Source organism: Octopus bimaculoides, chromosome 1 (genome assembly GCF_046866305.1).
Source record: "Octopus bimaculoides isolate indiv1 chromosome 1, ASM4686630v1, whole genome shotgun sequence".
NCBI classification, from domain to species: Eukaryota; Metazoa; Mollusca; class Cephalopoda; order Octopoda; family Octopodidae; genus Octopus; species Octopus bimaculoides.
The window spans coordinates 3,868,067-3,883,186 of NC_142928.1; the positions used below are offsets into that span (position 1 = coordinate 3,868,067).

Consider the following 15,120-nt stretch of genomic DNA (forward strand, 5'->3'; position numbering starts at 1 on the left):
TACTGGTTAGTTACCTATAAAAAGAATGCAGCAATTGAACACCTATTATGTATATCTTAGACTACCTCTGAAGAGATTCGACTTTCAAATAATTTTTGATTTTATTAATTAATTTTCTGAAGGTCTGGAATTGAAACAGCTGTAAGGGATGTTAGTCAATTTTTTTAATTAATAAATAATAATTTATTAATTGCCTCTCTATTTTCTCATTTTATATATATATATTATATATATTCCTTTCTGCTGAAGAGCATAGGCTCGAAACATAAAAGACTTTCTCACTTCCCAAGCATTAAACTAATACATCTATTTGTTGTTTACACACCTGTCTTCATCTTTGGTTTTGTTTTTTTGTAAATTCCACCTGTACACACACACACACACATCACACTATAACCTTAGACACAATTTCTGTTTTAGAAATTTTGCTCAAAAGGTGTCAGTCAACGAAGGTTATGATAGAAAAATTTTCCTCAAGGTGCCATGCAGCAGAATTAAAAGCAGAACCATATGCCACAAGGTTACTGAACAAACTTCTTAACCACAAAGCCGTGTCTTCAAATGCTGCTTCAAAAATCAGTGATATGTCTACCAGACATACAGGTGTAGGTGTGATACCGTAAGCTAATGAGTAAATGAGTTAAGGCCAGAGAGAGAGAGAGAGAAAGAGAGAGGAGACAGAGTGATTATAATTAAATCAATTCACAGGACACAATGCCCATAAAGGGAGAAGAAATGAAAGCATTACGTATTTAGCTTGGAGGCTAAATAAACCTGATTATGATAGCAAAAGTACAAATCTATCAGCAGCTTGAGAGCTTGTTGTAGTTCAGGATTAAATTATTCAGTTTGTGGAGGTCAATAACTAAAATATGCACTAAAAGTAGAAAATAGTTCATGAGCTGCATACGGGCAGAGAGGAGTAGTATTAGTTAAAAGGGTTTGGAGAAGCATTTCTCAGGCTTTCTTCTTGTTGCTCTTTTACTTAGCTTCTGCTGGAAACAGCATGCCTCACTAGATGGAAAGCTGGAGCAGTCAACTTTTATAGGAGAATGGGGCCACATGCTGTCCTTTGACAAGGGTCTCATCGACTAAGCCCTGATATTTTGACTTCTTTACCTGGTGGGAAATATCAGGTGTGTCCTCCCAGGACACTGTGAGTTTGACTTTTCCATGTTTGCACGAGTCAGACAGATTTTGTTGAGGCTGAATTAGTTTTTTATGGCCAACCCTCACCTGCTGTTTTCAAGCAAAGTAATAACTTCCTTTGGCCAGTTACGTTTTTCATGAAAGATTTATTCAGTCAGTCTCTTTTGCAAACTGCTCAAGTTATTGGGATATAAACACACCAATACCAGTTGTCAAGCAGTGATAGGGGACAAACACAAGACACACATACGTGTCTGCATGTGTGTGTGTGTATATATATATAATGAGAAGCTTCTTTCAGTTTCCATCAACCAAATCCACTCACAAGGTTTTGGTTGACCCAAAGTTATCGTAGAAGACACTTGCCCAAGGTGACAAGCAGTGGGACTGAACCTAGAAACATGTAGTTGGGAAGTAAACTTCTTACCATACAGCCACACACTTGACAAGCATTCAGTTCAGTTTCTGTCTACTAAACCTACTCAGAAAGCTTTGGTTGGCCCAGGGAGGGCCCTATAGTAGAAAATACTTGCCCAAGGTGCTACACAACAGGACTGAAACCAAAACCACATGGCTAGGAAGCAAGTTGCTTAACCACACAGCCATGCCCCTAACCCTAACCCTAACCCATGCCAACGCATAATTAAACTATTAATACAAAAACATAAAAAGGATTCGAAATTTTATTTTAACCAGTGAGTTTGCCAGAAATGACAGCCAGGTCTGCCTCAATCACATATTTCTTTCAAGAAAAGATATAAGGGATAATGTAACCCCATTCTTAAAAATAAGACAGGATGGCCATAACTGGAGAGCTTTTGATTATAGATAGATTTGTTTGATGAAGGTTAACCTGAGGCTAAACAACAAGTGTGAATGGGTATAAAGTAACAAAGAGAAGACAAAGAACAGGATAAGTTTATCTAGGCTCGAAGACTGAACTGCAGCACATACACTTTCAAATGGAAAATTTTGGTTTTAGTGGGATTCATAGAAAGAAACTCAAGCAGACAACATTCCAAAGATGAATCACAAAAGGTATGTTCTCTTTGAAAATATTCTTGTAGCTTGACGGAAGTATTGTTAGATAATATATGCATAAACAGTTTTACACACACACATACATGAATGCTAACATAATATCAGAAATGCCGAGACAAACACACGTTTAATGTATATAAAGTGCTTGGGGACCAAATAACAACACAACTGAAAACAGTGTTAATGTATCCTTTTGAAGATGATGATGATGATGAAGGTAAGAACAACAAACGCAATCACCAATAGATTTATCATATATTATTCTCTTACACATCCCACAACTCACATTCCACTCAATAATAACTATAATAATTTCTTTTATAAGCCACAGGGGCACAGATGAAGGGGACATCACAAAGACAGACACTAATTCGTGTGGGGTTTTGCATAAAGGTTAGGGAGAAAGAAATGGAAAAGACAGTGAAATACAATAAAAGTATACACAGTATGTGGTAACATGAATGATGCGTGCCTCCTGATTCAGGAAAAACTCCAGCTAGGGCCAATCAAGGAACTCTGGAGGTCCAGGATTAGCCTGACCACCAAAGGCATGAGTCCTCTCGCCTGTTCTCCAATCTACAGATGCATACTTAAGTGTAGGACATTTCACTCTAAACCATTTTTGTTACAGTCATCCATCTTTTCACAAATTCACAGGGGTGGGGAGCACTTCCCTCTCCACACTCACTTTCCTGTTCAAGTGGAACTTAAAAAAGATGACAAGAGTTTGACTGAAGAGGAAGGTCTTTTCCCTCAATCCTTTCATCCTCATCCAGCACACAACCTCTTTTGCTATAGCCACTAGACAGAAGGACCCTGCCTGCTCTACCTTGTTAAAGGCGGGTGGTGAGGCAACCCTCACAATGGGTTTGGCTGATTGTTGGATTTGTCCCACACATAATAACAGCTGTTTGACATAACTCCACAACACTGTTCTACACTTTTTTTTATTTATACACACACACTAATATCAAACAGTGAGAACGAGAGCACAATATTGGTGGAGAAGCATTCTTCATTTGTGGGTCAGTTCCAGAGTCACTGCTCATCACCAGTCCGGAGCAGAATGGTTTGCTGGCTGTCGATGCCTATCCGCCATTGAAAACATATTTCAAGTGAAATACATTCACTGATTTTTGAAAATAGAAATAATACATTTCTAAATCTCTCAGAGAGATTTATGCAGTAGCATGTTTCCTAGGGCTAAATAACAGTAGCATTCTTCCCTTTTATGGGACTGTCACATTAAGTTGACAACATACTATCACTTTATTGCGCTGCTACTGCATAAATCTCTCTGAGAGATTTAGAAATGTATTATTTCTATTTTCATCTTCAAAACTGTTTGAGTATGCCACATGAAAGTGTTGGTACTTATTGCCATTTCGGATGGGAATGCGTGTGCGCGCGCGTGTGTGTGTGTGTGTGTGTGTGTGTGTGTGTGTGTGTGTGTGTGTGTGTGTGTGTGTAAACAAATTTTTGGATCTTAATGGTTTCATGTATTATCAATAATCATCAACAGGGTTAAAATTCAATTAAAGAGAAGGAAAATATTTTAAAATATTCAGAATGTTGACTTTGCTTTTCCATAACATCTCAGGCAAGTCAATTATTTTAAGAAGGATGCCAAAGTCTGTGTGTGTATACATACATGTGTTTATGTGTGTGTATGCATGTGTGAGTGTGAGTATACATGTGTGTATGTGTGCAGGTGGCTGTGTACATGTGTGTGGATGAATATGTATGCCATTCTGCGATGCAAATTGGTGGAGGAATTAAACCTTGGCAAAAGAAACCAATAAACCATTTCCTTTCAAACTAAAAATAGGAATTAATCCACCTGAGTTGCTCCGATGCCCTTGTGTCAATCTTGCCACCAGAAAAGCAGTGAACCGCAGACCAGTCCATTATAAATCTCTAACCAATGGCACTACTCTTCACAAAAGACAACAAAATAAATTTTAAAAAAAACAAACAAACAAACTTCAGCTTACCTCCTTGTTGCTAAGATATAATCCATATGTGAAGGAAGTTTATGGCAATTCCACAAATCATTCATAAATCTTACCAATTCTAGAGAAAGAGAGAAAGAACATTTGTCAACAGATTATTGAAAATGAAAAAAAAGCAGATAAACTGATATGGTTATTCATTATTTCATATAATCTTACACCTGCAATCATTACTTAATGGCATTTATGTATTAACCCTTTTCATACCAACCACCTGAGATCAGTCCTGGTTCGAGGAGATAAAAACTGCCAGACTTAAACGGATCTGAATTAAAATCCTTCCATCAAAATTCCTTGTTATTCTTTTTTCTTTTATTTGTTTCATACATTTGACTGCGGCCATGCTGGAGCACCGCCTTTAGTCGAGGAAATCGACCCCAGGACTTATTCTTTGTAAGCCTAGTACTTATTCTATCGATCTATTTTTGCTGAACCGCTAAGTTACGGGGACGTAAACACACCAGCATCGGTTGTCAAGTGATGTTGGGAGGACAAACACAGATACACACACACACACACATACATATATATACGACGGGCTTCTTTCAGTTTCTGTCTACCAAATCCACTCACAAGGCTTTGGTCGGCCCGAGGCTATAGTAGAAGACACTTGCCCAAGATGCCATGCAGTGGGACTGATCCCAGAACCATGTGGTTGGTAAGCAAGCTTCTTACCACACAGCCACTCCTACACCTATGTTAATTCATGTTCCAAACATTAGTTTTAATAATCCTCTCTACACAAGACTAGAAATCTTGTAGGAGAGGAATAGTTGATTACTTCGACCCCAGGGCTTCACTGGTATTTAATTTATCGACCCTGAAAGAATGAAAAATAAAGTTGACCTGGGAGAATTTGAACTCAGAACGTAAAGTATTGGAAGAAATGCCACTAAGCATTCTCTCTGGTGCAATAACAATTCTGCCAGTTCACCACCTTAAACATTTGTTTAATAATGACAAAGTTATTTTACTAAATTCTTGATTATTTTCAAAATTAATTATGGCTGGCTGGCTCCTGTCAAACCATCTCACCCATGCCAGCATGGAAGCCAGACATTAAATGATGATGATGATGATTTTAACAGACATGTGGTAAGAAAAATGCTAAAATGGTCTAAATTAAAAACTTCCATCAAAATTCCATGTTAACTTATGTTGTAAACTCCAGTTCAATAATGGTAAACTTATTTTACCAAATTTTTATTTTCAAAATTCTTTGAAACAGAAATCACTGCATTTTAACAGAAATATAGCAATAAAAGGGTTAAAGAAAAATAATATTTCTTTCAAATATTATTCTTAAAAATTCCTTCAAAAGAAACTAATTTATTCCAAACTGTTCACATTTAAATGGTTTTCCTCCTTCTTCCAGGAATTGGCATTTAAAGAACTTTCCTGGTATTTTTAGATGAAATCAGGCCAAATAACACACATACCAAATATTAAGAATTTCTAACATTTCAAACTGCAGCACTTCAAAAGTTACCAGAATCTTCTCTAAGATCTCAATAGTAATTCACAGAGCATTTATTATTGGAAGAAGAAACCTTTTAATAATTATCGGAATAGAAGTTAGTAATTAGTGAAGAATTACAAGTAACCATAAAGGAATGTCACAATATTAATTATAACTTTCCATTAATTACCTATTGTATTATTTAATGCTAATTTACTGCTTCAATTATAAATAGGTAGAAAGAAAACAAAATGTCACTTGGAATTAATTAGTAAATTCCTGGCATGAAGTTAAATAAACGTGAATTAAGGTGCAGGCATGACTGTGTGGTAAGAAGCTTACTTCCAAACACATGGTTCTAGGTTCAGTCCCACTGTGTGACAACTTGGGCAAGTGTTTTCTACTATAACCTTGGGCTGAACAAAGCCTTTTCGATAGCAACCTGCCTGAAACTATCCTTGATTCTATGATAGAAACTTTCAGTTTGAAACTGATCTAAATTAAAACCGACCATCAAAATTCTATGTTAACCCATTAAATCGCAGAGTACTTCAATTTCTGAATATTACTTCTAAATTTTTACAGATGATTGAAAATAGGTTAAAATGAAAAAAATGATTATTAAAACTCCTTTACTTCAAGTAGAAATTGAAATACTCGGTGTCCTATAAATAGGACACTGAGACAATGTGATATAGCTTATTTAAGGTCTTCATTTAGTGTCCTATTTAAATTATGTTCCAAACAATATATTTAATTATGTTAAATCTCTGAACGAGGTATAAACACTAACTGCACGACAACGTGAATTATATTTGCCACTTAAAAATGCGGCTAAACCCTAAGAGTGAATGCTACTGTTGCTTTTAGCCCCAGGAGAACATCTCCTCCAGCTGGCTATTGACACACTTTCTGTGCCCTGTCAGTATTTGCAAAGGGAAGTCATCCTTCTCATCATTGTCGATCTGACGTGATACGCACGGACTCGAGTTTCTGGGTATTTACCCTTCGTCAGCGTACGACAGTCACCGATCTTCGATGCAAAGATAATTTAGTTATTTCACCAAATTTTTCATAATTTTCAAAATTAATTGAAACAAAAGCAGCATATTTTAACAGAAATATTGTAAGAAAGGGGTTAGTTCCTCATGTCAGCAGTATGATAACGAAAACAGAGGACATGGTTGAGGGTCATCGAATATCTCCAAAATAAAGCAGTTGTTTATTTGTAGACAATTTAATATGAAATGTCAATCTCTCTCTCCGTGCTATTTTGCATCTTAGAAACAAAAAAAAAAAAAAAAAAAAAAGGAAGGTTCGCAAGCAACTGATACCTGCTGCTTAACAAGCTATAAGTCACTTAATATTGACATTTAGGTATCAGTGTATATATATATATAAACACACACACACACACACACACACACACAAAGTAATGGGAATTGCTAAGTTTTATTGCAACTTATATTCAGGTCATAAACGTCAAAACTATTTGACATTTTGATTCCCCACACACCTCTATACTACCCACTCACTCCCCCACCCCATCCAAAGATTATTACTAACACCAGTTTGAAAATCACATAAATAGCAAATTTCACCAGGATGAAACATTCTTTAATTGTTTTGACAGCAACCCACCTGACACTTCCCCTCGTTTTGTTATAAATACTCCGGGGGGGGGGGGGGGGGGGTTAAAGTGGCCAAAACTAAAAAGCTTCCATCATAATTCCATGTAGGGTAAACTATCCCTTTATCTACCTAATGAGCTATCTATCCACCTATCAACCTCTCCATCCCTCTAGCTATCGATCTGTGTGTGTGTGTGTGTGTATATATATATATAAATTATACACACATACACATATATAGGTATATTATTATTATTTCATCCTCCAGTGTTTTAAATCCAGGTTTTGCCCCCATTAACAGGGGAGGGCAAATCTACTTCTATGCCATAGCAACCGCGCCCTCTCACCATCTCGCCTGGTTTTGGGTGTCCGCCCTTTTCAAACCAACTCTTCCAATCTCCTCCTCCATCTGTCCCCTCCACCTTTTCCTCTGTCTACCTCATTTTCACGCTCCATTTACCACAAGTCTACCTAATCCTTTCTACTATAGACACAAGGCCTGAAATTTGGGGGAGGGGGACTAGTTGATTACATCGACCCCAGCATTTCACTGGTACTTAATTCATCAACCCCGAAAGGATGAAATGCAAAAACGACCTCGGCAGAATTTGAACTTAGAATGTAGAGACCAGTTGAATACCGCTAAGCATTTTGTCCAGTGTGCTAACGATTATGACAGCTCACCACCTTACAATAATAATAATAATAATAATAATAATAATAATGGACTCTTCCATCGAAGATGACGTATGAGTGTTTGGCTTTTGCAGAACAAGCTGTACAAAGGATTTTTTATTGCGATCAAATGCATGTGTTGTACATTAGCTCACTCTCTCTCCATCAAATTGATGTTGCCTGAACAGGTGTACAGGTGTGACATGCGTCAGGTATCAAAGTGATTGCAGAACAGTATGAGATGAAGTGTTTTGCTCAAGAACACAATTGCACCACCCAGTCTAGGAATTGAAACCATGATTGCTAGATCACAAATGCAACACTAACCACTAAGCCATGTGTCCTTACAACAATCATCATCATTGTCGTTTAACGTCCACTTTCCATGCTAGCATGAGTTGGACTGTTTGACTGAGGACTGGTGAGCCAGAGGCTGTACCAGGCTCAATCTGATCTGGCAAAGTTTCTACAGCTGGATGCCCTTCTTAATGCCAACCACTCTGAGAGTGTAGTGGGTGCTTTTACGTGCCACCAGCACGAGGGCCAGTCAGGCAGTACTGGCAACAGCCATGCTCAAATGGTGTCTTTTACGTGCCACCTGCACAGGAGCCAATCCAGCGGCACTGGCAATGACCTCGCTCAAATGTTTTTTAATAATAATAATAATAATAATGATAATGATAATAATGATAATGATAATAATAATAATGATAATGATAATAATAATAATAATAATAATAAACAAGAAGAAGAAAAGACTTTCTTTTTTTGTTCAGTCCATGTTTAGGAGTAACAGGATGAATAGGGAAGGTGGGGGGAGCTGGCAGAAACGTTAGCATGCCGGGCAAAATGCTTAGCAGTATTTTGTCTGTCTTTACGTTCTGAGTTCAAATTCCAGCAAGGTCAACTTTGCCTTTCATCCTTTCGGAGTCAATAAATTAAGCACCAGTTGTATACTGAGATTGATCTAATTGACTGGCCCCCTCCCCCAAAATTTCGGGCCCTGTGTCTAGGAAGGAGGAAACAAAAAAAGAGAAACCTTAAACACAGGCATTAAAAAAATCAAATTGTTCGCAACCGAATAGCAAAGCTTCATTATAGATGAAAGATGCAATAACGAAGCCATTAATTATAATCTTGCTCTGACACTCATTATAATCTCTGTTCAATAGACATTACAAATTGATCAAATAATATAAATTGTAATTTCCATTCTTCATGGAATTAAATGACAAACAAAAACAAAAAAAAAAACAAATAAACAAACAAAATGAAGCTGTTTATAAAAGTTGCTGCTTCATGCATAAATATTGTTGTCTTTAATATTGCTGTTGTTGTTGTTGTTTAGTCCCATGTCAGCACCAATCAAGCAGACATAATTTCAAAGGCTCTCCAGCCATGACAGTTCCAGCTCTTAAAATCTTGTTGAAAATTGTTTCAGTCAAAAACCTTGTCCTATAATGATTCTGTTACAGAACAGAAATAAACAGTAGAGGAAAGTGGCCTACTTCCTTACAAGGTTAGTTGTTTTCAACCATGACCATCACCACTGCAACTGTCATACACACACCATTCAAACTTCTTAAACCACCACCACCACCAACACCTTTGACTTCGCTGCTGCCTTCCTCTCCACCACCATCACCAGTCTTTCACATCCCTTACTATCACCATCATGCTTGACTGCCTCAGCTACCTCCACCACCAACGGACGTTGAATGACGATGATTGATTATATATATATATATATATATATGACGGGCTTCTTTCAGTTTCCGTCTACCAAATCCACTCACAAGGCTTTGGTCAGCCCAAGGCTATAGTGCCAGGCAGTGGGACTGAACCTGGAACCATGTGGCTGGTAAGCAAGCTACTTACTACACCGCCACTCCTGTATAGTATTAAAGTGAGAGTGAAAGATAGAGTAGAAGGTAGATATACTAAACTGACAAGCTGTACATTGCATTGGAGTAAACAAGTGAAAATTACTGCAAGAGGAGCAAGGGGAGGAGAGGTTGTAAAGGAGCATTAATACAGCAGTACTTAGAGCAGCACATATACTTGCATGTATAAGTGTATGTGTGTGTATATATATATATATATATACATACACACACACACACACACACACACACACACACACACACACACACACACACACACACACATACATATACATTCACACAAACACACATAGTTACATGCACACATACACACCATGTCCAAGAAAACACCAAACGAAGGCTGAAAACTGAGTTAATGCGGCTGTCCTGTAGCAAAAGATTAAATTAGGTTGGCTGAGTCTCCAATAATTGTTTGTTAAGCAGGTAATTAATGAAGGTTTGAGATGTTTCTCACTTACTAAAATGACATCATTAGCAAATCAACATGACACGAAGACATTTTGTTTGGCTTTTTTTGTATGTCTTTCGGTGCTTGTGTGCTTAAAAAATTTCATTTTGACATGAAAATGCTTACTGGAAATGTTAAACCAGTGATTTTTTACATTTCTTTGGTGTTTTGCCACACTGGAAATTGCAATTACTTCTTCCCCACCTGAATTACTCTTATGGAAAACATGCTTTGGCATGGTTTCTATGGTTGGATGCCCTTCCTAATTCCAACCACTTAGTGTGCTGGGTGCTTTTTGTGTGGCACCAGCAGCAATGAGGTTACCATATAACTTGGAAGACAAAGAGAAACACTCTTGCCTGAGTGGGGATGTAATAGAGAGGACGATGTCTTTATGCCAGGCGCTGAAGGACAGGAACAGGTGTCTTACTGTAGAGGAGACATGGCTACCCTGCATTGTATAAGAGTAGGACAGCAAGCTGGCAGAATCGTTAGCATGCCAGGTGAAATACTTGTATTTTGTCTGCCGTTACGTTCTAAGTTCAAATTCCACCCAAGTCGACTTTGCCTTTCATCCTTTCGGGGTCGATTAAATAAATACCAGTTATGCACTGGGGTCAATGTAATCGACTTAATCCCGTTGTCTGTCCTTGTTTGTCCCCTCTATGTTTATCCCCCTGTGGGCAATAAAGAAATATATATAAGAGTAGGTGGCAACAGGTAGAAGGAAGACAAAGTTGGTGGTGACGAGATGTCAGGGTGTACCCTTAAGGTACAAGAGGGTGAGTAAAAGAGAGAACAGAGACAGAACATCAAGAAGTTTGGGTGGGTAAGTTTGCAACAAGAGATGTGATTTTTTTTTTCTACTTTTCATTCTCTACAAGTCTTAGAAGCTCTACAGAAGCAGATGTGAGCAATGCTTTTCTTCCTCTGACTAATGTTACAACCCACTTTACTCCTTCCTCATATAAATTGAAGACTTCAAAGAAATGTCTATTGTCATATGCATGGAGGACAATGAGAATCAAAACAACGACAGAAGACTTCTTAAAATATTCCCTCAGATTCTTTATGTTCTGAGTTCAAATTCTGACAAGGTCGACTTTGCCTTTCTTCCTTTCGGGGTTGATAAATTAAGTACCGGTTGCATACTGAGGTCAATCTAATCGACTGGCCCCCTCCCCCAAAATTTCAGGCCTTGTGCCTAGAGTAGAAAAGAATATATTCCTTCAGATTTGAATGCGGATGTACTAATCATCCTTAGAGAACAGCTTCCCCTTTCAGATGATGTCATCCGCAAAACACTCGATTCATTGAGATGCTGCAGTATTTCAATCTGGTTATGTCTCTTCAGTGAAAGCTACTCCCAGATTAATCAAGCTAAATAAGAAATGTTCATAGAATTCAGCAAGCAAATTATTTTCTGATGTCTGTTGATGTCTGCCTGGCTCTCAGTCAGTTATGACAAGTGTTCCAGTTACAGCTACCCCTGGATCGATGGATCTAACCAAGGATGGTGGTACTTGTTTATGGAATTTAACTAAAAGTTATTTGCTAGTGTCTACTAAACTAATAATCTTGTCTACTGTAGGCACAAGGCCTGAAATTTGGGGGATAGGGTTAAACTGATTACATCGACCCCAGGACACAACTGGTACTTAATTTATTGACCCCGAAAGGATGAAAGGCAAAGTCGACCTCGGTAGAATTTGAACTCAGAGACCATAGAAAATCAAAATGATTCTGAGTATGAGGCCTTGCCTCAATGAACTGAGTGCATTGTGAGCACACACTGTGTAAAAAGGAGAAATTGATCTTTGAAGACAAAATACAGTGATTGGCACACACATGTTCAAATCTGCCAGAACATATAAAAAATTGAATATGGACATCTTTGTTTTGATTTCTGCCATTCTTTGTACACATGACCATTTATTATTAGTTCGGTAGACAGGTGGCGAGCTGGCAGAATCGTTAGCACGCCAGGCAAAATGCTTAGCAGTATTTTGTCTGCCGCTATATTCTGAGTTCAAATTCTGCTGAGGTCAACTTTGCCTTTCGTCTTTTCAGGTCCAAATTTCATGCCTTGTGCCTATAGTAGACAGGATTATTAGTTTGGTAGACATCAGCAAATAACTTTTAGTTGAATTCTATAAACAAGTACGACCATTCTTGGCTAGATTCATTGATCCAGGGGAGCTTTAACTGAAGAGATAAAACCAGGTCAAAACATCACAGTGTCTCAAAGTCCCCTTACATCAATGAATTGGGTGTGTGATGAACACACATCATCTGAAAAGAGAAGTTATCCTCCACAGACAAAATACAACAGTGATAAGCATATTCCTTTTAGAATCAACCAGAAGGTACTAGAATTAAATATGCACCTCACTGTACAAAGACATATGCTTTCCCTTATATTTTTCTTCAAAACTTCCAATACCACCCAGAACTCACAAAAACTTGATCATGTTATAAAACACAAAACACCAGAACATAATAAACTATTTTAAACCAACATAATCCACATCGATTGAAAATATTCTTGACTTACTGAGCCATAATATTTAAGAGAAAAAGAGATTAGACTAACATTTACCTAACCATTTGGGATTTTTTTATTTTCCTGTTTCAGTCGATAGATTCTTTTTGTTCCCTCCCCACCATCAACTGTCAGTATCTATCAGCAAAATATCTTGAAATATTGCTGAGATCAACACTTCGGTTAGCGCAGTGAAATCATACCAAGAACATGTCACTACCAGGCTTGCTGCCGGAATGTTCTTTTTATATAACAAAACACTATTTATATATGTATGCATGTATATATATATGTGTGTGTGTGTATGTGTATAGATATGGATGGGTAGGTAGATAGATAAATTTACACACACAATTATATACATTGATGTCGACAATAAAGGTAACAAAAACAAAAAGACTAGCAAGGCATGAATAGGATTAATGGCTGTTATGTATGTATATCATCATATATATATATACATATATATACACACACACACACACATCATCATTATATATATATATATATACACACACACACACTAATTTCTGCACACACACACATGTGAATGTACATATACATATTTATTTACATAAACATACACACCCACATGTATACACACACGATAGAGTGTGAGCGCCCTGAGAGAAAAGTTGGACACAAGAAGCATCAAATGTGGTGTGCAAAAGAGACAACTGCACTGGTATGGTCATGTGTTACGTATGGATGAGGACAGCTGTGTGAGGAAGTGCCACACCCTAACTGTGGAAGGAACCTGTGGAAGAGGCAATCCAGGAAGACATGCGATGAAGTAGTGAAGCATGACCTTCAAACGTTGAGCCTCACAGAGGCAATGACAGGAGACCGAGACCTTTGGAGATATCCTGTGATTGAGAAGACCCAGCAACTAAAGTGAGATCGCAGCCATAGCCAATGCCAGTGTTGCAGGTCCAGCACATTTAAGAGTACCCTTGTTGCATCAGGTGATATATGCTTGAGAAGACCTTTTGAGTCAAGTAAAACCAAAATCGTAGCTGTGGCCAGTGCCCCCTAAATGGCTCCTGTTTCAGTGGCACATAAAATGCATCATCCGAATGTGGTCGATGCCAGTGCTCCCTGACTGGCTCCCATGCTGGTGGCACATAAAGAGCACTATCTGAACGTGACTGATGCCAGGGCCACCTGACTGGCTCCTGTTTCGGTGGCACATAAAATGCATCATCCGAATGTGGTTGATGCCAGTGCTCCCTGACTGGCTCCCATGCTGGTGGCACGTAAAAAGCACTATCTGAACGTGATCAATACCTGTGCCACCTGACTGGCTCCTGTGCCGGTGGCACATACAAAGCACCCACTACACTCTCGGAGTGGTTGATGTTAGGAAGGGCATCCAGCTGTAGAAACCTTGCCAGATCAGATTGAGCCTGGTGCAGCCTTCTGGCATGCCAGCCCTCAGTCAAACCGTCCAACCCATGCCAGCATGGAAAGCAGATGTTAAACGATGATGATGATGATGTATGTATATGTATACACACACATACATTTGAAGTAAAGCTTAAAGAACTTCACCAATTCCCAACATTATCATCAAAGAATACAAAACACTTTACACCTCTCATAATGGCTTCTGGATCCAGTAAGAAAAAAGTGTTGTTATTCAAGAAATGCCTGACAGAGCCAACATTAACCATTATTATACACTTATCCAGCACCTATGATTAACTAACTTCATTAATCACAAACAACAGTCTTCAGTCTTGTCAGGCCATCAATCAATCACTGACCCCCACCGCCGTCACCCACTATCTATCTTGAAATTCTGAAAAAGATGCTAAGCACATGAGAATAGTAGAGTGTGTTATTGCTTTATTGCCCACAAGAGGTGTGTGTGTGTGTGTGTGAGTGAGAGCATGTGCAAGTATGTGTGTGTAGTATGCATGTACAGAACAGCTGTGCCCAAGCATACACACACACACACCACAGTCTTTGTACATACATATACACATTTAAGGTACAAAGCTGTTTATTCTAAAATATGGTCCACTTTAAGAATGGTCATGTGGTTAAGAGGTTTGTTTCACAACCACAAAGTTTCAGGTTCAATCCTAGAGCGTGGCACTTTGAGTAACTTTCTCTGCTGTAGCCCCATGCCAGTTACAGTCTTGTGAGTGGATATGACAGACAGAAACTGGAAGAAGCGAATCATACAAACACACATATATATACACATGTATGCACATATATACACACACACATATATATATATATTCTTTTTTA

At 38.2% G+C, this 15,120-nt stretch overlaps 1 protein-coding gene across 6 annotated transcripts in view; it reads right to left on the reverse strand.

The window, feature by feature from the left end:
• The window catches only part of LOC106880102 (steroidogenic factor 1), a 261,360-nt gene that overhangs the window by 175,027 nt on the left and 71,213 nt on the right, over positions 1-15,120 (reverse strand). For all 6 annotated transcript variants that reach the window (XM_089347879.1, XM_089347884.1, XM_089347892.1 and 3 more), the window contains one exon: positions 4,185-4,263. The gene's annotated coding sequence lies outside the window, so the exon portion shown is untranslated. The remainder of the gene's footprint in view (positions 1-4,184; positions 4,264-15,120) is intronic.